The following is a 22864-nucleotide window of genomic DNA, read 5'->3' on the forward strand; positions in this document are numbered from 1 at the left end:
CTCTCTTTCTCTGACTTCCCTATAGCCAGACTAAGTGCCAGGTACTGTCCATAACTTGGAATTACATGCACCATCTGCTTGGCTGAATATATCCGCCTCTATGTGCCCCAGTAATCCTGGATTTTTACTATTTTCATGGTAACGACCCTTTGTGGTCTTTTAAGTTGTGATTAGTCTTCTGTGGTGGCTGGCTTCTTTCATCCCTCCCTCTTCCCTTGCATTTCCCGGTCTTCTTCCCCTCCCCCCTCTCCCCCCCCCCCGCGTTATTCATCACCTCACTCCCAACTTTCTTGAGGCCTCCCCTCCCTCACTTCTTGGTTAATTTGCTCCCTTATTCCAGTCAGTCCCCCCACTCCCCTACAAATTCCACCCCCCCTTCTCCCCCCTTTTCCCCTCAATTTTACTTTTTCCCTCTTTCAAACTCCCCCTCCCCCCTCCTTTTTTCTCCTCTTTTCTCTGCTCCTCGTTCCCTTCCCCCTTTTTCTCTTTTCTTTTCCTCTCCTCCTTTCTTCTCCCCGTCCTCCCCTTCCCCTCCCCCCCTTCTTCCCCCCCCACCCTTATTCCCTCCTCCCCTCCATCACATTGTTCTGTTTTGCCTCATTTCTTTTTCTTCCCCCTCTTTTGACTTCACATTACTTTATGTGTCATTTCTCCTCTCTTTCGCTCCCATGATTTCTTTCCCTTGCACATATCCTTCTTCTCTTCTTTTCTTCTTCCTTCCCCCGCCCCCCACTTTTTCTCCCCTCCTTTCCCCTCCCTTTCTTCTCGGTTTCCCTTCCCCACTTCCCTTTCCCCTTTTCTTTTCAACTTTTATACATTCTTTCTTCCCCTGATATACACATCCCATCTCCTTTACCCTGTCTTTCCCACCCCTCACAGCATACACACATACCCCTTTGTCCTCCCCTTCACTTGTGCACTTCCAACCTCACTCATCACCCGGTGTCCAACTTCACATAAGTAAATTCTACTCCCATTATTGTATACTGATCATACCTTTCACCTTATCAGAGCCTGTTCTAACAAAAATCCCCCTCCATGCGCCAAAGAAGGCTACAACCAGACCCTGCGCCTGATCATATGACCAAACTGGGTGAGTCTCTTCTCCCTTGAGTAACATGCTGCTGTGTTTTTAACAAAATGTTTATGTTTATATACTCTGTACATTTTGCTTGTTTATTTACATACTTTATGAATGTCCTTTAGAAATTCCCTCCTGAAGAAGTGGTACCACAGCGAAACCTGTCGAGGTCATTGGCTTCCTGCAATTGACACAGTCGGTTTTTGTTTTCTGATGTGCAATGAGGGGCCTGTCCCTAAATGTCGTTTTATTGTAATTGTTTTATGTTGAATAAATATTGTTATTTTTTTCTACTTCTGTTTCCTATCAGTGCCGTGAAAAGTCCCCACCAAAAAAACCCCACCCCCTTGCCCCCACTGACCTAGGAGTTTGATGTTTATTGGTTTGAAGCAGCCAATAATATCTCAATAATCAGGTCTCACTGTTTTAAATATCCACTTCACCTCTGGAAGATTTACCCCTTTCCTGACCAGGCCATTTTTTTTTTGGCAAAAAAATGAAATCAAATTTCTTCATCAATTTAGGCCGATATGTATTCTGCTACATATTTTATAGTAAACAAATCCCAATAAGCGTGTATTGACTGGTTTGCACAAAAGTTATAGTGTATTCAAAATATTGCATATATTTATGTAATTTTTTTATTTTATTTTACTTATAGGGATTAGGGATGAGCCCGATGTTCAAACCTAAGTTTGCGGCAAATTCGAAAGCCGCGGAACCCCTTTGGTGCAGGATTCCCCTTAAATCCATAGCTGACCTGAAGGGCCTGGTATGGAATTTGGGGTGACCCCACACATTCTTTTTATTCTGGTGCAGGGTTCTCCTTAATATTCATACCAGACCCCCAAGGGCCTGGTAATGGACTGGGGGGGAACCCATGCCGTTTTTTTCAATGACTTTTATCTGTATTGCCGGGACCTGACAATTTATTATACCTGCGAGTAGTTTTAAATGACTTTTTTCCTTTAGAAATGTCATTTTGTGCAGAGACTGTTATAAACACGGGAAACATGCACTACTTTATAGGCATACTATAGACACCCCCCAGGTACAAAATGTAAATGAATATTTCACTTTTATTGTTTCACTTTAAGCATTATTAAAATCACTGCTCCCAAAAAAAACTTCAGTTTTTAAAACTTTTTTTGCATTAATACATGTCCCCTGGGACAGGATTCAGGTCCCCAAACACTTTTTATGACAATTACTTGCATATTAACCTTTAAAATTAGCACTTTTGATTTTTCACGTTTCTAAATGTGGGTGCTTTTACTAGTGGAAGGCTCTATTCACATAGGCTGTTATGTGATCACTCAGCTCCCACGCACTCTGCCAAGTGAATGATCTATGGCTGTGTATTTAGTGAGAACAATATTCACTGATTGCATAGAAAAAACATACACCTGATTAGGGGTAGTAGTAATGTGTTGGAGTAGGAGGGCAGATGATGCAAGGCGTGTGCTGAGGTCAGCTTGTTAAACGTTTCATGTCCAAAATACATCCCAGAAGTAATGGAGATGTTCTTTCATATAGTCAGCTGGACACCAAGGTAAGGGCTGTAAAAATATATGTATATATGTGTTATTTCTGCAAAATACATACAGTAATGGTATATTGTTACACATTGCAACATATTTTTTTTATAAATTGGTAAATTGGTTGGATAGTTGGTTCTTCCACTAGAACTCCCATGTTGTACCACCTTTCAATAGCAGAAGTCTTCTTAGCATGACAAGGCAATGAAAATACTCTTAATTAACCCACAGCTGTCCCCCACAGTACTGTACATCTTCTTGGCCACAAGATGTATTTTGTCTTCTGGTTTAAGTGGTTGTAAACCCTTAGGCCTTGTACTCACGACCGGATCTGTCCGCTGAAAACTGTCTGACGGACAGTTTCCGGCGAACAAGGCTGATTTTTGTTTTGTTCCGCTGGCTTGTACACACCAGCGGACCAAATTCCCGTCGTACCGGAACGCGTGCACGTAAACCACGTACGACGTCACTATAAAGGGGAAGACCAAAGTTAATGGCGCCGCCCTCTGTTCCTCTTTTGCTAGTTACGGGTTTGCTCGTGTTAGTGAAGGTTTGGTTAGAGCTGATTCGCGCTTTTCGGTCTCCACGCTTTGACAGCGTGTATTCACGGGTTCAGTGCGTGTGCTTGCGGGATCGTAGTTGTCATTCGGCTATAGGCTAGCAGGTTGTTTCTGCTTTTGCAGTTGCATCCTGTGCGCTCGTATCTGTTTGTCACGCGTTCGTCGCAGGTAGTGCTGGATTTGCGAGTGCTTTCTGTTGGAGTGTGTTCTTGACTGACCAGCCGGCCGGTTTGAAGCCATGATGGAGCAGCAGCGTCAATTTTCGCGAGTTGGTGCTGTTTATGGGATGGCTGCTGGATATGTTCATTATTCCAGTACTTTGGCCAGAAACAGGGGGCCGAGGCGTTTCTGGACCAAGAATTGGTTGCGCCAGCGTGACCAGTTCTCACATATGCCTCTGCTTAGGGAAATCCAGGAGAATAATCCTAATGACTTTAGGAATTTTCTCCGCATGACGGACCCCGTATTCAACAGTCTGCTGGATCTTCTGTCCCCCTATATCACGAGGCAGGACACTGTGATGCGCCAAGCCATCACGGCCGAGCAGAGGCTTATTGCCACGTTGCGGTACCTGGCGACTGGGAGGAGCCTGCAGGACCTCAAGTTCTCGACAGGCATCTCTCCGCAGGCGCTTGGGGTCATCATACCGGACACGTGTGCTGCCATCATCAAAGTTCTGCATGAGGAGTATCTTAAGGTAAGTTTCCTCATTATAACCTCACAATCTGGCTGTAATAATGTGGGCAACTAACTTTAGTTTTAAATTCCCAGATATGCTGTGTGTTAAACTAACGTTCCCTTTTCTCCCTATGCATGTTGATATAAGCTTTACATGTTTTATTCTTGGCCTACCTGCATATTTGTCCCTTACCCAATATTAACCTGTCCAGCATGCTATCCTAGGGACAAACCCACCTTGCCAATTTTTCAAACACGACTTTTTGGTTTTTGTGTCCCCCCCCCCTATAAAACTTGTTTAGTCCCCATCAGAGGGCTGTGGAGTCTCTTAATTAAGTGGCCTTATATATTTCATTACCTAAATTCTCCCTGCACATTTTTGCAATTCAATTTTAATACTGTGAAGTAGCACAAGGATGCTTGTAGGATTATGTTTTGAATGTTTATGTGCCAAAGTACTAAATTTCTTTTTTGGTTTGTCCCCACAGCTACCCTCCACACCACAGGAATGGCAGTCTGTGGCTTCCCAATTTGCCCAGCGGTGGGATTTCCCGAACTGCAGTGGAGCAATAGATGGGAAACACGTCCGCATAGTGCCCCCACCCCACTCGGGGTCCTACTATTATAACTACAAGGGTTATCATAGTATTGTGTTGATGGCGGTGGTGTCGGCACAGTATGAGTTTCTATATGTGGACGTGGGGAAGAACGGCCGGATGTCTGATGGGGGAGTGTTCTCACGGACTGATTTCTATGATCGTCTCCAAGCTGGTGGTCTGGCATTGCCACCAGATGAAGATAATGTGGAAGGACTTCCATTTGTGTTCCTAGCGGACGAGGCTTTCGGGCTTGGTCCTCACCTCATGCGGCCTTTTCCCCAGAGGACCCTCACCTCAGAGAGGAGTGTGTTTAATTTTCGGTTGGCCAGGGCTCGGAGGGTAGTCGAGAATGCCTTTGGGATACTCACCAACCGGTTCCGCCTGTTCAGGACATCGATACATCTGGCGGAATATAAATTGAACACCGTTGTATTTGCCTGCTGCATTTTGCACAACTTTTTACGCAGGCACTCCCAGACGTACCTACCCGACATCGGTTCTGAGGCAAGACTACCCTCAGATCCCCTTCCCGGGCTGGACACTGGTCGCGCTGGCTTGGCCCCCCAATCAGCTCGTGAGGTACGCGACAAATATGTTGAGTACTTCATGGGTCGGGGGGCCATTGCTATGCCAGATCATATTTCTTTCTAATTCGGCCCCCAAAAGAAAGGAATATTCTTACAACTAATAAATAATTAGACCATTGGACTTTATACAGTTGTTTGTCATTAATGCTTTTTCTCTTTTTATCTGTCTTCCTGGTTCTCAAACTAACTTCTGCATTTATAGTGCAAAATTTATTTCTCCACTTTTAGTAAATAACCACATTTGCACAGTATTCACTCATCTACAAACAGGGTATTGAGTCTAGAAATAAGAAGCCACTCCATTTTAAAATTTTGAGGTCAAGCTTTTTAATTTCTGCTTGTTCATGACCACAACAATTTTTTTATATTTTTTTCAGTACTCCCTGCTTTTGTACTTAGGAGTCTACAATATTTTTTGTACTTTGTGTAGTATTTTTTTAGTTAATTAAACAAAAAATATTATCAAGAATATACATTTTTTAACAAGTTCACAGTTTTGGTTATCAAATATAGTTCTATTTATTGTTTACATATATATATATATATATAGAATATTTTTGGTGGGGTGTTTACCGCCTTTGTATTTTTTCTTTTCGGCATATTTTTTGTGTCAAAAAACCTCTATTTGTTAGTTTTTCCTTTTCTTTCACGAAAATCTAAAATATTTTTTGTAAATATTTTAAAATTTTGAAATCTGAATTTTTGCTTTTTAGATTTTTTTACAAATATATAAAATTTTTCTTATTTATTTTTTTTTTTCTTGTAGAATTTTTTTTTATTTTTTTGGGGGTTTTTAAATACGAATATTTTTTGGGGAGATTTTGGTGTCAAATCTCGACTTCACTAAATTTAGTGATTATAGAGATATATAATTCTATATATATATATATATATATATATATATTTTCTTTTTTTGGGTGTTTATTCTTTGATTGTTTATGGTATAAACTTTATAGTATACAAAAATTTACAAAATGGACAAACAAAAGAACTTAAACCTTATAAAAATATAAGAATTCACAACAGCAGTCAGTCATGGTGTGCTTTCACACTGGAACACGCCAAAATTTGAAGATACACACATTCAGTGAAAACTCGCCAAATGTCATTGGTTCAACAGACAAATGGCCACATGTGCTATCTGACATCATGGGTGATCAATGTCTGTGTTTTGTGGGAGCAAACCCTTCCTCTCAACTACTTGAGGAGCGAGGAGGGGGTTGGACCCACAAAGCACAGACACTAGATATTCTGTGATGGCAGATAGCACATGTTGGCACACTGTGTGTGTATCTTAAAATTTTGGCGTATTCATTATTAAAACAGTAAAAATGGTTGTGGGGGCGGGGGATGGGCGGGGGGGGGGTGTTTCAGTCTTTGACACGGCCCATCACGTCAATAATATTTTTAAAATTTGCTTCGATGACCATCATTCTTTGCCGCATATTGTCCATTTCCGTGCTGCATTCCAAAAGGACATTTGTTACATTCTGTTCCATGACAACCATCCTTTCACGCATATTGTGCATTTCAGTGCTGCACTCCATTACCTGTTGAATAATTATAGCAGCACTTGCACGCGAAAATATTGCCACACCATCTTCCTCCCCTAAAAATAAAAAAAATGGGCATTCAAAAATTAAATATTTGATGAGGCCTATCTACATATGTTTTTCCAAATCAAGCTAGGGTGACACTGACCTGATGGGCTTCTCCTTTCCACCTCTTCGCCATCTTCTATCACTCCTCCTTCTTCCACCACCTCCCCATCATCTTCTATCACTCCTCCTTCTTCAACCACTTCCCCATCATCTTCGACTCCTCCTTTATCCATCAATCCACCTTCTTTCAATTCGCCAAATTCTTCTTCCGCCACTTGCCCTTCACCTGCTATAAATTCTAAGTCCAAAATTACTTCTTCCTCCTCTCTTCCTTCCTCCTTTCTTACTTCCTCCTCTCCTTCCACATCCTCTTCTCCTTCCACATCCTCTTCTCCTTCCACATCCTCTACTCCTTCCACATCCTCTTCTCCTTCCACATCCTCTACTCCTTCCACATCCTCTTCTCCTTCCACATCCTCTTCTCCTTCCACATCCTCTTCTCCTTCCACATCCTCTTCTCCTTCCACATCCTCTTCTCCTTCCACATCCTCCTCCTCCTCCACATGGCGAGATGGAAGATTTTGGCCTTGTCTGGCCCTCTTTGCCTCCTCCAAATGCTGGCGACTTCTTTCCCCTAAATAACACAAAACAAAATGTATACTCATCAGCACACAGATATTGGAGAGCAGAAATCGCACACATTGCTTAGAAGAGGCTTTCATTTATTTACTTTTATCTTTCACCAAACCTACATTTTTGAAAGACTTCTATGGCAAGCTCTGATCCTGCCCCTTTTTAGAAAAGTGACACACATGGATGTCCCCCCTAAACTGTATTTCTGGGAGACCCTACCAAAAACAAAAATGTAGTTGGGGAGACACAGGTGCTCTGCATTGCAGATGGGAAAACATCTGCTTTATTAGCACTGTTTTTAGAATGAATCCTGTTTGCCTTTCCCATTCTCTTAATTAGATTTTTTCAAACTAGCTTTTACACAATGTTTACAAACAAAGTGTTTGGCCAGTGAGCCATGTCCAGGTGTGTTGTTCCTGGAATAACCAAGCCTTTCTGAGAAACTATGTGATGTTACGTGGTTTACTAAGAACACTATTTGTAAATAGGTAGGTATTTATGTAATAAAAAATAAATGACAACATGTCTTCAAAATTACAAGCAGGCCAAGGAGGCAGATGGTGAAATATACATGGCAACACATTCTTGCAGACTATCCCCCCCCCAACCCCCAAAAATATTTACTTACTTTTACGCAGAATTTTAAGGATCTTCTTCATCTGATGTGGCTCCCTCAATTTTAAGTCTGACCAGCGTTTCCTCAGCTGTTCCTTGGACCTGGTGATCCCAAACATCCTCTGCATTCTCCTCACCACCTTGTCCATATTATGTGCCTTTCGGCGGTTAGGGGTCTTGTATGGCCCTAATTCACCATCATAGTCCTTCCTCCGCATGATGGAAACTAACTCCACCATTTCCTCGAACCGCATATTAGTGGCTTTGTATCTTCTTTGCCTGGATCGGGACGTCCCTGCCTCTGTCCCTTCACTTGTGGCATGAGAGCATCGTGCCCGCTCGTGTGACATCGCCATCTTTCCTTTCCCACAGAGATTATGGGCGGGGAAAAGAGGAAATGTTACGCCATGGGCGGAGACGAGGGCGGCGTTTCATACATACGCGGAGTGTAGAGAATGCAAACAACGTGTTTACGTAGGTTACGCGGAGAATATTCGAGCGCATCCAGAACATACACAGTTAACGCCATATTTCCTAAACACATTGATTAGGGGCCTAGCAAAGGTGACGAGGGCGACGTTTCATACATACGCGGAGTGTTTAAAAGGTGCACGCCGTGATTACGCAGCTTACGCGGTAATTAGGCGAGCGTGAGAAACGAGGAGCGAGAGACAGGAAGGTAAGGAAATTCAAAATGGAATCAGCAGAGGCCTAGAAAATGGAGAGCCATGGGATGGGGGTTTGGTCTGTTGGTTGCACCCTTTTTAAGCTATTCTGTCTATGGGGTACCACAATGTTATTTTGGTGTCCAAATGCTTTTGGACACCTCACAAAATAGAGATGTGAACAATGCTGTACCTCATTGACAAGTTTTTGAATGGTGTATTCAGATCAGGCAAAGTATTGTTCAGTGTTGGTTGTACAAAGGGCATTAGGAAGTTTCTTTTATGTCATCCATTGTCAGGGGCAGGAGATCTACACATGAAAGAGTGCCTAGATGAATGCTCTCATTTGTAAGCATTGTTTAGTTTTCTATATTAAAATTAGTTACTGCAATGTTAACAATGGCTCTGCATCTAGCAAATCAATGTTTGGTACAACCAATGCGGCCGAGCTGCCAATCATTTTTACAACAAGAGAGACTGTGTTTGTAATTAGATATAGGTCATAAATTTGGAGACACATATTATATCAAGGTCAACGATGATCCTTTTTAATATCTATTTTTCTTTGGTTTATGTTTTGCTAATCTAGACTCAAAAAAACAATTATAAAATCACGCCGGGAAATGGACCTCCTACAAACTAAGGAAGCAATAGAGGCCTTACTAGATAAATTTCAGGACACGCCCATCCTGTGGAATTCAAAACACTCGTTATATTGCAATAAAGATGAACGAGTGGCAGCACTAGAGGAGCTAGCAAACTATATGCAAACATGGGTGCCAGGATGCACTGCCAACATGGTGAAGGATAAACTTGCCAACCTGAGAAGCACATATAGAAGAGCATACAAAGCTAATAAAACCAAAAAATCGGGAGCAGCAGCAACACAAGCAAAGGAACCCAAACTGTGGTATTACAAACAGATGGCTTTTTTGCGGAACGAAATGGAGGGCAGGAAAACGATGTCTAGTCTTGCTTCCAACCTTCCCTCCACGCTACCTTCCAGCGGACATTACCCAGATGACCACAGCCCTGCAGAGTCGGAGGAAGAGGGCCTGGCTGACAGAGATGCAGATCTGCCACCCTTCGATGAGGAGGTATAGTAGTTTCCTCTATATTTCTGGCGTAAATAATTATTGGTGGATTAATGAGTTGATATTGTAAAAGAAAAGCCAAGCTGGGAAAAAGCCCAAAAAAAGGTGGACAGACAAATAGGTGTCAGGGATGACAACTGCAGGGGTCAGAAGTAGAGTCTATTCAAGTAATAATGAACCAAAAATACTAAACGATAAACAGGAAAATGAGTGTGGTTTTATTTTGCGAAATAGTAAAAAATGTCCCTTTTTTTGCACACAGGAAGAAGAGATCAGCCAGGAGGTGGCAGATCCTCACGTGTCTGTCAGCCAGGAGGAGCCCGGGGTCAGTGGCAGCCAGGAGGAGGCCGGGGTTGGTGGCAGCCAGGAGGAGGCCGGGCCCAGTGGCCTGCAGCAGGTCCCCCCGCCCAGGACAACCACCACCAGCCAGTCTTCTCCCCCCCAGGTGAGGCCATCAGGCCGAAGGAGGCAGTTGAGGCCTGTGGAGGAGGCAAGCCTCCGCATGATCCAGGAGGCAAGCGCCATCATGAGGGCCCCCCTCAACCCCACAGAGGCCTTCAGTGCCTCCTTGGCACACGATTTAAATGAAGGGGAGGAGGAGCAGAGAAGACTGGCAAAGGCCCTGATGAACCAGATCCTTTGGTGGATGCAGAAGAGCCTGCTGACCCCAGACACTGGGCTATGTGACCCGGCCCGGCTTGCTGAACACCATCCTCCTGCTGCCACATCGACCCCACCTGCAAGAGCCCGTGTAAGATCGGCTGGAAGGCTGCCTGGAGGGAAGGCTGGAAAGAGGAGGAAACGGTGATTCCCTGCCTTCCATTTCCTTCCACACAAAGGACATCTTGTTTGGACTACCACAGTTTGGGTTCCTTTGTTTCTGTGCTGCTGCTTCATATTTTTGGTTTTGCCTCCTGAGGCTTGGTAGTTTATCCTTCACCATGTTGAAAATGCAAGTTTGCATATAGTTTGCTATCTGTTCTAGTGCTGCCGTTCTTTTTTTGTTTGGATGACATTTGCATAAATAAATGTCTTTTTGCTATCATTTGAAAACATGTCTATTGTTTGTTATACTGTGGGGATTATTAGGCAGCAAACCTTTAATAAATATACAATGGGTCATTTACAAAGCACACACTCCTTGGGGGGGGGTACATTTGGTGTGCCAACATGGTTCAATATTATCAAATGAAACCAATAAAATAAAAAAAATAAAAAAATTATAATGTAAGAACAAAATGAAGAAAATGGTGACATAACTAGAAACACACACAAAAATCAAAAGATGAACATTCCTTTCCAAAAATTATTTTAAAAAAATATGGAGGACCACCAACAAAAACACACGTCTGGCCTAGAAAACATTTTTAAATGATTACATCACAAGCAAGAAATGTGACATTTCAGTATGGGACAACTCAATTCAAATTGCATCAGCAAGAGAACAGGGTTATTCTAGCAAGAGAAGAATGAATAAAACGAGGCAATAAACTATGGTTTAGTGCGCCGTTTTAAGACATCGTTCTCTTGCTAGAATAAAAGCTTTCAAATGACGAATGTGCCATATCCCAAACAAATGCGAGTTTTACCTGAACGAGCGCTCCCGTCTCTCATTTTGACTGAGCATGCGCGGGGTTTTTGTACGCTGCTTTTGTGTACAGACGACCGAACATGTCCGAGCGGACACGATTCCAGCGGACTGTTTTAAAGCAAGACCAGGAAACAGTTGTTCGTTGGGAAACGGTCTGGCCGACGAATGTTTGCTGGAATCCTGTCCGTTACTGCCTACACATGATCGAACATGTCCGCTGAAACTGGTCCGCGGACCAGTTTCAGCAGACATGTTTGGTCGTGAGTACGGGGCCTTACAGAGCACTTTTACCTACAGGTAAGCCTAGATTAAGGCTTATCTGTAGGTACAAGAAATATCTTCTAAACCTACACAGTTTAGGAGATATTTGCAGAAAATCCATGCGCGCTGTATAGACAACGGCGCAGGCGCACTGAGCGTGCCGCTAGTGAAGGCGATCATGACTTCATCGCTGCTCCAGCCAGTCACAACGCCGGAGCAGCGATACCCGGAAGTCACTACAGGTATCATGGCGGCAACGAAGAAGGTGAACAATGGTAGCTGTGGGGGCTTTGATCTCAGGTAAGTAGTTCATAATGAGCTAGTATGCTATGCATACTAGCTCATTATGCCTTTCTCTTGGAGGATGTTTTTTTTTGTGAGGGTTTACTTCCTCTTTAAGTGCATCCACAATCATTCAATCTGGAATACTAAGTACTTCCAAATTTAAATGGCCCCACTCTCTGATAGTACATCACCATGGCACTAGGGTTGCCACTTCACCCCTTTAAAACCGAACCCATATTAATTACACATTGGTTAATAAAGCAAGACCAGGAAACAGTTGTTCGTTGGGAAACGGTCTGGCCGACGAATGTTTGCTGGAATCCTGTCCGTTACTGCCTACACACGATCGAACATGTCCGCTGAAACTGGTCCGCGGACCAGTTTCAGCAGACATGTTTGGTCGTGAGTACGGGGCCTTACAGAGCACTTTTACCTACAGGTAAGCCTAGATTAAGGCTTATCTGTAGGTACAAGAAATATCTTCTAAACCTACACAGTTTAGGAGATATTTGCAGAAAATCCATGCGCGCTGTATAGACAACGGCGCAGGCGCACTGAGCGTGCCGCTAGTGAAGGCGATCATGACTTCATCGCTGCTCCAGCCAGTCACAACACCGGAGCAGCGATACCCGGAAGTCACTACAGGTATCATGGCGGCAACGAAGAAGGTGAACAATGGTAGCTGTGGGGGCTTTGATCTCAGGTAAGTAGTTCATAATGAGCTAGTATGCTATGCATACTAGCTCATTATGCCTTTCTCTTGGAGGATGTTTTTTTTTGTGAGGGTTTACTTCCTCTTTAAGTGCATCCACAATCATTCAATCTGGAATACTAAGTACTTCCAAATTTAAATGGCCCCACTCTCTGATAGTACATCACCATGGCACTAGGGTTGCCACTTCACCCCTTTAAAACCGAACCCATATTAATTACACATTGGTTAATAAACTCATTTGGTGCCTTATCTCCATTAAATTGGCCTCAGAACCTGTGTAACTCATATGTGTTCAGGGTTAAATGGATGAGGTGGCAACCCTACATAGCACACCTTATTCTCAATGTACTGGTGCAGAGCATAGTGCTGATATCATCACAGCATTGTTGCTCTCAACATCATTGAAGACCACCCAGTCCAGTGAAGAGGCAAGGATGAAGAACACATTCCAGCATTACATGACTAGTCTGAAATGTCACAAAAGTTAAGTATATCAACAAAATACATCCAGCAGTTACAAGGGGAGTGAACGAGTTGATTATGGGAGAGCCCTAAGGAATGTGTTGCAAACCGTCAGTATTTTTACTGGCAGCCAGTAAAAAATTAGCACGTTTCTTCTGCCAGTAAATGCCAGTAAGAGGAAAAGGTTGCCAGTAAAAAATATGGCTGCGATACTCGAGATCATCGAAGTACCATCTATAGTGTGTTCAGTCAGTGCCGGCAGAGGACAGGACTGGTGGAGGTAGTGCCTGAGAGTGTCGTGTGATGTCATGGTGCAAGGGAGCCAAGTGGAGTGGCCGGAGTCTCGTGTGCGGACCTGAGGGACGGTAGCAAGGCAAGCCAGAAGCAGGACTGTGATATGAATCAAGTCTATAAACAGCAATAGATCAGCATAAAATTCCGTTAGGTACAGTTCATGCAAAAATGGGGTCCTGGAAATTCACACCACCAAAGTGACAGTTAATGACATATTGAAGTGATCCCTTCACCAGAAATGTGAGGCCGCTTACCAGAGGGCAAGCTTTCTATGCAGTCGGCTATAGCCCAGCCGCGGCCTTTATGGACTCACAGGATCCAAGAGGGAGACAGGTCCCGGGTTTCGTCATCAATAGGACGTTCTCAATGGGAACGTCCTATTGATGACGAAACGCGTCTAGAAGGACGTGCAGTGATGTCACCACGCTAAGGAGGAAGGGCTCCTAGAATCTGCCGGCCGGCACTTTCATTATATGCTGTTTTTAACTCGATGTTTGTGAGTACACTTACGTTTTTAATACATGTTATATTTTTTTAAAACGGAATTATGTTTGTTTTGTATTACTTTTTGCCTTGTGTATCGCACGCCAGCTGCTGCCTATTTTAGTTGTAATTTGGAGGTTATTAGCGCAGTTTTTTGTTTTTTCCACACATCCCTTATTAACAGAGACCCATATACTCAAGGCACAACTATTACTTTGGGAAGGTAAGCGCTCTGTGAGCCCACGACATTGAAGATTTACTTAGAAGATCACTGAAGGAACATCATCACCACTATTATTGTCTCAGGCCTCGTACACACGACCGAGGAACTCGGCGGGCGAAACACATCGTTTTCCTCGTCGAGTTTCTTGTTAGGCTTGTCGAGGAACTCGTCAAGCCAATTTTCTCCATTCCCGTTGAGGAAAAAAAGAACATGCTCTCGAGTTCCTCAACAGTTTCCTCGCTGAAAAATGTACACACGACCGGTTTCCTCGGCAAAAAAAATCTCCCACCAAGTTTCTTGATGGATTCTCCCGAGGAAACCGGTCGTGTGTACGAGGCCTGAGTCATCCACAAAGTGTTTATCATTGGGACTCTATGCTTTTATCACTTGCTTAATCTTGTTAGCTCATTAGCTTTAATATTATTACTTGTTTTATTACTACTGTAATTAGTTACACATTCAGCACTTTTCTGTGCTCAAATTTTGCACATTTATTGCGCTCATCACTCCAATCATTAGTCACTTACCGTATTTATCGGGGGATTGCGCGCTCCGGCGTATAGCGCGCACCCCTAAAGTGGACCCGCATTCTTGTAAAAAAAAGATTTTAGTACTTACAGTTTTGGTGTCTTGCGTGGCGTCCATTGGCGGCCTCGTCGGGTCCGGCGTCCGTCTGCGGCTTCGGTGGTGTCCTCGTGGGGTCCGGCGTCCTTCTGTGGTGTCCTCCCCGCTCAATCCCCACTTCCCGCGCTGAGTTTGAACTACTGCGCCGGCATATACCGAGCGCAGTACACTCGTGTATAGTCGGGCAGGCACGGCTCCTCTCGCGGTCACGTCCTGTGCATCCTGTACGTCCAGGACCTGACTGCGAGAGGAGCCGAGCCTGCCCGACTATACATGAGTGTACTGCACTCGGTATATGCCAGCGCAGTAGTTCAAACTCGGTGCGGGTATCGGCGTATATCGCGCACCCACGATTTTGCCCTGAATTTCAGGGCAAAAAAGTGTCCAGTATACGCCGATAAATACGGTATGTATTTATTTATTTATTTACACATAGATTGATCAGCATTATACACCCTCATCTTTATCACTCATTAAGTTAATTTGGAGGCACGAGAGCTCTCTACATATTTAATTGCATATTGTACTTATTTGTAGCCTAAATACTGAAATTTGCACTTAAAACTGTCATTTTGTTACTTTTGGAAATGCCAGTAAGAACTTGGATGTGCCAGTAAATTCTGGATGCCGTGTCAGTAAATTTCAATCTGGTAGGTTGGCAACACTGGCCCAGAGTCTGGTTTTAACTTTTCATGTTTGTATTGTTGCTCTATATTTTTTCTATCTCTAACCAATGTTAGAAGTAACAACATCTATTTTAAAACCAACAGGATAGATAAATAACTCTGTCAGTAAGAATTCTTCCCATCACAGGCAAGAAATGATGAAATATTCATGTTGGCATGTATTGTATTTGACCCTATTGGAATGTATGATGAAACACCGATACAGCCACCCCTGCGCACCATGCTACATGTAAAGATTAAGAAGGCCGCTATGAGCAAAACCAACTGCTGTATGAATCATTTACAGCCTTCTGCTTGAGGCATAATGCAACAACAAGTAAAAATATTAACAGGACATATCAAACCTTCAGACAAACCTGAAATTAAACAGACAAATGTGAACTGTGAAATGAGGTAAAAATTACAAAACACCCTTGTTGTTCCGTAGACAGAGATAATATACATATATGTATTTATTGATGTCTTAGTGGTGCATAGCACAGGGAAATTTGTTTTATTTATGTTGGAGGAGATATTACTTGCCATTATTAGTACCTGTTCAATCTCCAGAGCCGCCATAAAATGGATAGAAAATAGGGAAGAATGATGAGAGAATTATCATAGCATACACTAGGCCTGGAGGAGAACAGGAACCATAAAGTATGGTGTTCATTTTACAGAGGGCTTCAATCACTGGTGTGCCATGTTTATTGGCAAGCAGACATTCGGCTTTAGTTATGATATTACTGTGTAAAACATTCCTGTAATCTGCCATATATAATAAATACATTCTTCAGGGATTCTCACACCTTTTTATTGTTTCAAACTGATCAGTTTATTTATTCAATTAGCCTTTGAATCATCCGTGTATAAATAAAAGTCCATACTAGCAAATAGGAGAGAATGAGTGCAAGGTCAGGTCATCACTCATAGAACGATCTATATCCTATAACATTACTCCCACTTGCTTTCATTCTCCCTCTCTCCTCACTGTACAAATTCATGGCTCCTCCATAAAGATTCTGTGTCTACATTATAAATTAGCTTTCATTTTCTTTAGTATTGCATCCATCTTTCCTAGCTTCTATTTACCGTAGGGGAAAGCTTTGGTTTGATTATGACATGCAAACAGCCAGTTGGAGATATTTTAGCACTAAAACGTGAATTAAAGCTAGAATTACAAGGTAAAATTAATAGTCCATTAAAGATAAAAAAAAAAGCTGCTTTTGCTAAAATATTCACCTTTCCACACAAGACTTATTTTTTACCACTGGATGTCCTGAGTCTGACATCCAGCATAAAGCCTAGTACATGTAGACAGAAGCAGTAACACTCCAGGTGAGAGTGTCACTCGTATAATGTACAAATTCTGTATGGACCCTCTGCACACTGCTACACCCTTTCTAGCAAACTATGCAATGAAAAAAAACGGATATTTAGTTCACATACCATATTTATCGGTGTATAACACACACTTTTTTCCTCTTAGGATCAGGGGGAAATTGTGTGCGTGTTATATGCCGATCCCTGCTGTTTGAGGGAAGAGGAGTGAGCGCCGCTGAATTACATAGAGCCGTTATCTCCTTCCTGTGTATCCAGCGCTCCGTCACGCACAGCCACGCCTCCTGGCCCTGCATTGGACCACTGTACTGTCTATCATATGAGCAGGGGCAGGAGGCGTGGCTCTATGTAATTCAGTGGCGCTCGCTCCCCCCTCTTCCCTCTGAGACAGCAGGGATGATCTGACACTGAAAGGTGAGACTGCAGACGGGCACTGAACAGGCAGGGCATTTTGGTAAATTTATAGGCTGCAGATGGGCACTAATCAGGCTGCAGTGAAGAGCAATGCTGCAGATGGGCACAGATCAGGCTGCTGAAGCTGCAGATGGACACAGATCTGGCTGCATTGAGGCTGCAAATGGGCACAGGTCAGGCTGAATTGATGCTCAGATACCATTATAGTGGGTTATTAAAAAAAAAAAAAAAGAATCCTGAAAACTTCCCTCTTAAATTTGGGTGTGTGTTATACCCCGGCGCGTGTTATACGCCGATAAATACGATATATTGCAATACATGTTTTAAGCTGACCAACTGCATCAAAGTAATCCCTCTTCTGGCCAGTCCTACACTGCCTTGCCACTGCAAATGCTACAGTGGACACCATGCCAACATGGGGCATAAAGACCCAATGTACTGTAGGCGAGAGCAACTGCAGTGCCTTGAAAATGTATTCATACCCCTTGAAATTTTCCACATTTTGTCATGTTACCATCAAAAAACATAAATATATTTATATATTTTATGTGATAGACCAACATAAAGTGGCACATAATTGTGAAGTGGAAGGAAAATGATAAATGGTTTTAAACAAAAAAAAAAAAAATTTAAAATCAATACTTTGTAGAACCACTTTCTGCTGCAATTACAGCTGCAAGTCTTTTTGGGTATGTCTCTAAAAGTTTTGTACATCTAGAGATTGAAATTATGACCATTATTCTTTGCAAAACAGCTCATGTTCTGTCAGATTGGATGAGGAGAGTCTGGGAACAGAAATTTCCAAGTCTTACCACAGATTCTCAATAGGATTTAGGTCTGGACTTTGACTGGGCCATTCTGAGGCCTCGTACACACGACCAAACATGTCTGCTGAAACTGGTCCGCGGGCCAGTTTCAGCAGACATGTTCGGTCGTGTGTAGTTACGAGCGTACAGAATTTCAGCGTACATTTGCCCGCCGGGCCGTTTTTCAGCAGACATTTATTTCCAAACTTGTTTTAAAACCGTCCGCTGAAATCCTGTCCGCACGGACATGTTTGGTGGTTAGTACACAAAAGCAACGTACAAAAACCCCGCGCATGCTCAGACTAAATGAGGCCACGGGAGCGCTCGTTCAGGTAAAACTCACGTTTGTTTGGGATATGGCACATTCATCAATAGAAAGATTAATTCTAGCAATAGAACACTGAAGAAAACGAGCCAATAAACAACAGTTGATGCCGTCTCTTTATTCATTCTTCTCTTGCTAGAAAAAAACGGTTATTTTGCTCATGTTATTTCAACTGAGTTGTTCCATACTGAAAAGTGACATTTGTTGCCTGGGATGTAGTAAGATTTTAGAAATCTTTTATAGGCCCGACGTATCATATTTTTTTGGGTCCTCCACATGTATATCTTATTTTTTTTTTGTTTAATGTTTATCTTTGCCACTTTTTTTATGTGTTTATAGTTATGTCACCATTTAGATTTTTGTGTTACCTAATTTTTTATATTTTGATTTGGTTTGTATTTTTTCCTTGCTTATTTTTAAGGTTGTTTCAATTGTCTACCATCTTGGCACACCAAATGCACCCCCCCCCCCACAGGACTTTGTGTAATTTTTATATGAAACATTGGATTTGTTTGGAATGTTTGATGCCTAAAATAATCCCCACAGTATAACAACCAATAGGCACGTTTTTAAATTAAACAAAAAGCCATTTATTTTGGCAAATGTTAAAAAGGAAATAAAACAGAATGGCAGCACTTGAACAGCTAGCAAAATACATGCAGACTTGCATTTCAAACATGGTGAAGGATAAACTAGCAAACCTCAGGAGGCACACAAACAAAAATTTGAAGCAGCAGCACATAACCAAAGGAACCCAAGCTGTGGTAGTCCAAACAAGATGCCATTTGTGGGGGATAAAATGGAAGGCAGGGAATCAACGTCTCCTCTTCCTTGCAACCTTCCTTCCAGGCTGCCTTCCAGCGGATCTTCCCTGGCCCCTTGCAGGTGGGGATGATGTGGCAGCAGGAGGATGGTGTTCAGCAAGCCGGGCCGTGTCACATAGCCCAGTGTCTGTGGTCAGCAGCTCCCTCTCCATCCACCAAAGGGCCTGGTTGATCACGCCCTTTGCCAGTTGCTTCTGCTCCTCCGTCCCTTTGTTCAGATCGTGTGCCAGGGAGGCACTGTAGGCCTCAGTGGGGTTGAGGGGGGCCCTCATGATGGCACTCGCCTCCTTAATCATTTTGAGGCTGGCTTCCTCCACTGGCCCCAATTTCTTCTTTCGGCCTGGTGGCCTAATCTGGAGGGGAGGAGCCTGGCTGGTGGTGGTTGTCCTGGGGAGCTGCTGAATGCCACTGGGCCCGGCCTCCTCCTGGCTGCCACTGACCCCTTCGGCCTGGCTGACAGTGAGGAGAGGATCTGCCACCTCCTGGCTGGTCTCTTCTTCCTGTGTAAAAAAAAAGGGACATGTTGTAATATATTTATAAATATAATCACTCACATTTTCATGCATGAATCTACTTTTTTGGGGCTAATTTAAACTTGAACAGACTCTCCCTCTGACCCCTGCAGTTGTCATCCCTGACACCTATTTCTTTGCCCACGACTTTTGAATTATTTTTCCCAGCTTGTCTTTTATTTTACAATATCAAGTCAATAATCCAACAATAATTAATATTATTCCAAAAATATTTATGAAACTACTATACCTCATCATCGTAGAGGCGCAGATCTGCCTCTCTGTCAGCCAGGACCTCTTCATCCGACTCTGCAGGGCTGTTGTGATCTGGGGAAGTCCCGCTGGAAGGTAGCGTGGAGGGAAGGCTGGGAGGCAGACTTGACATTGATGGCCTGTCCTCCAGTTGATCCCGCAAAAACAACATCTGGTTAAAATACCATAGCTTGGGTTCCTTTGGTGGTCTTGCTGCTGCTCCAGATCTTAGCTGCTTTTGGTGAGCTTTGTACGCTCTCCTATATGTGCCCCTGAGGTTGGCAAGTTTATCCTTCACCATGTTGGCACTGCATTCTGGCACCCATGTTCTCATGTATGCTGCTAGCTGCTCAAGTGCTGCCGCTCGTAGGTCCTTGTTGTGGTAAGTGGGCTGCTTGGAATCCCACAGGATGGGCATTTCTCGGAATGTATCCAGCAAGTGCTGGATAATCTCTTGGGTCTGCAGTAGATCCATTTTAAAGATTTTTTAGGTGTAATTTTAGTCTAGATTACAAAAAGAAAAAGAAACCAAAAACACGATTTAAAAAAGGCTCAGCGTTTACATTGATAGAATATGTGGCCAAAAATGTAGGACCTATATAGAAATACAAACACAGTGTCTCTTGTTTACAAAATGCTGGCCAGCTCTGCCCCATTGGTTGTAGCTAACATTGTTTTTAGACATGCCGCCCCTTTGGTTCCATTGCAGGAAATAAGTGAAATCTAGAACCATACCCAATTCTTACAAATGACAGCATTCATCAAGGCACTATTTCATGTGTAGATATCCTGCCCCTCAGCATTGATTACATGAAAGACACTTCCTAATGACCTCTGTCCAACCAACACAGAACAATACTTGGCCTGATCTGAATACACCCTACATAAATTGGAATGAGTTACAGCATTTTTCACATCTATATTTTGTGATGTCTACAAAAGCATTTGGCTACTAAAATCACATTCTGGGATCCAAGAGACATAATAGCTTAATAAAACTGTGCAACCAACAGACCAAACCCCCATCCCATGGCTCTCCATTTTATAGCCCGCTGCTGATCCCATGTTTAAATTTCTTACCTTCCTCTCTCAAATTGCTCGTTTGTCACGCTCGATTAATGACCGCGTAACCTACGTAATCACGTTGTGCGCCTTTTATACACTCCGCGTATGTATGAAACGCTGCCCTCGTCACCTTTGCCATGCCCCTAATCAATTGGAAATGTAAATATGGCGTTAACTGTGTAGGTTCTGGAATCGCGCGAATATTCTCCGCGTAACCTACGTCAACACGTTGTTTGCATTCTCGACACTCCGCATATGCATGAATCCCCGCCCTCATCTCCGCCCATGACGGGACATTTCCTCGTTTCCACGCCCCTAATCTCTGTGGGAAGGAAAGATGGCGATGTCACACGAGCGGGCACGGAGCTCTCATGGCGCAAGTGAAGGGACAGAGGCAGGACCGTCCCGATCCAGGCCAAAAAGATATAAAGCCACTAATATGGCTTTCGAAGAAATGGTGGAGTTAGTTTACATCATGAGGAGGAAGGACTATGATGGTGAATTTGGGCCCTACAAAACACCTAACCGCAGAAAGTCACACATTATGGACAAGGTGGCGAGGAGAATGAGGAAGATGTTTGGTGTCACCAGGTCCAAGGAGCAACTCAGGAAGCGTTGGTCCGACTTGAAATTGAGGGAGCCACATCACATGAAGAAGATCCTCAAAATTCTGCGGAAAAGTAAGTCCATATTATTTAAGGGGGGGGGAAATGTCTGCAAGAATGTGTTGACATGTAGTTTTTGACATCTGCCTCCTTGGCCTGCTTGTACTTTTGAACACGTGTAGATACTGTATTGTGTTTATGTAAAATAACAACCTTTACCAAATTCCCTGAAAAAGTAACACGCGTAATATGACATTGTTTCGCAGAAATGCGAGGTTAGTCCAGGAACAACACACCTGGACATGGCTGACTGGCCCCAAACTTTGTTTGCAAACATTGTTGAAAAGCTAAATCATAGAAATTAAATTGAGTGAATGTGACAGCCAAACAAGATTCATTCTCAACAGTGCTAATAAAGCAGATGTTTTAACATCTGGAAATGCAAAGCACCTGTGTCTCAACAATCAAAGGAGATTTTTTTGTAGGGTCGACGAGAATTACTGTTTTGGGGGGACATCCATGTGTGTCACTTCTTAGCAAAAAAGGGGCAGGATCAGAGCTTGGCCTAGAACTCCGCCAAAAATGTAGGCTTGCTGAAAGAAGAAACGAACAAAAAACATTAAAAATGTCTCGTCTAAGCAATGTGTGCAATTTATGCTATACAATATATGTGTGCTGATGAGTATACCTTTTGTTTTTTATTATTTGTTATAGGGGAAAGAAGACGCCAGCAATTGGAGGAGGCAGAGAGGGCCAGACACCCCCAAAATCACACACCTCCGCATGTGGAGGAGGAGGAGGATGTGGAAGTAAGAGAGGAGGATGTGGAAGTAAGAGAGGAGGATGTGGAAGTAAGACAGGAGGAAAGAAGAGAGGAGGAAGACTTAAATTTGGAGTTACAATTCAGGGAAGATGAGGCGGAACTGGACAAAGCAGAATTGAGTGATTTTGAAGGGGTATTGATGGATAAAGAAGGAGTTCTGGAAGAAGAAGGAGGAGTCGTGGATGATGAGGGGGAGGTGGTGGAAGAAGGAGGAGTCGTGGATGATGAGGCTGAGGTGGTGGAAGAAGGAGGAGTGATAGAAGATGGCGAAATTGTGGATGTGGAAATTATCAGGCCATCAGGTCAGTGTCACCCCAACTTTAATAGGGCCAAAGATATGCAGATAGGCCGGAAACACTTTACATATTTTGAATGCCAATTTGTTTGTTTTTAGGGGATGAAGATGGTGTAGCACATTTTTCACGTGCAAGTGCTTCAATAATAGTACAGCAGGTAATGGAGTGCAGCACGGAAATGGACAATATGCGGGAAAGGATGGTCGTCATGGAGCAGAATGTTCGAAATGTCATTTTGGAGTGCAGCACGGAAATGGACAACATGCGCCAAAGGATGATAGTCATCAAACAGAATTTCAAAAATATCATTGACATGATGGGCCGTGTCAAAGACTGAAACACCCCCC

Source organism: Rana temporaria, chromosome 3, assembly GCF_905171775.1.
Source record: "Rana temporaria chromosome 3, aRanTem1.1, whole genome shotgun sequence".
In the NCBI taxonomy this organism is placed as follows: domain Eukaryota; kingdom Metazoa; phylum Chordata; class Amphibia; order Anura; family Ranidae; genus Rana; species Rana temporaria.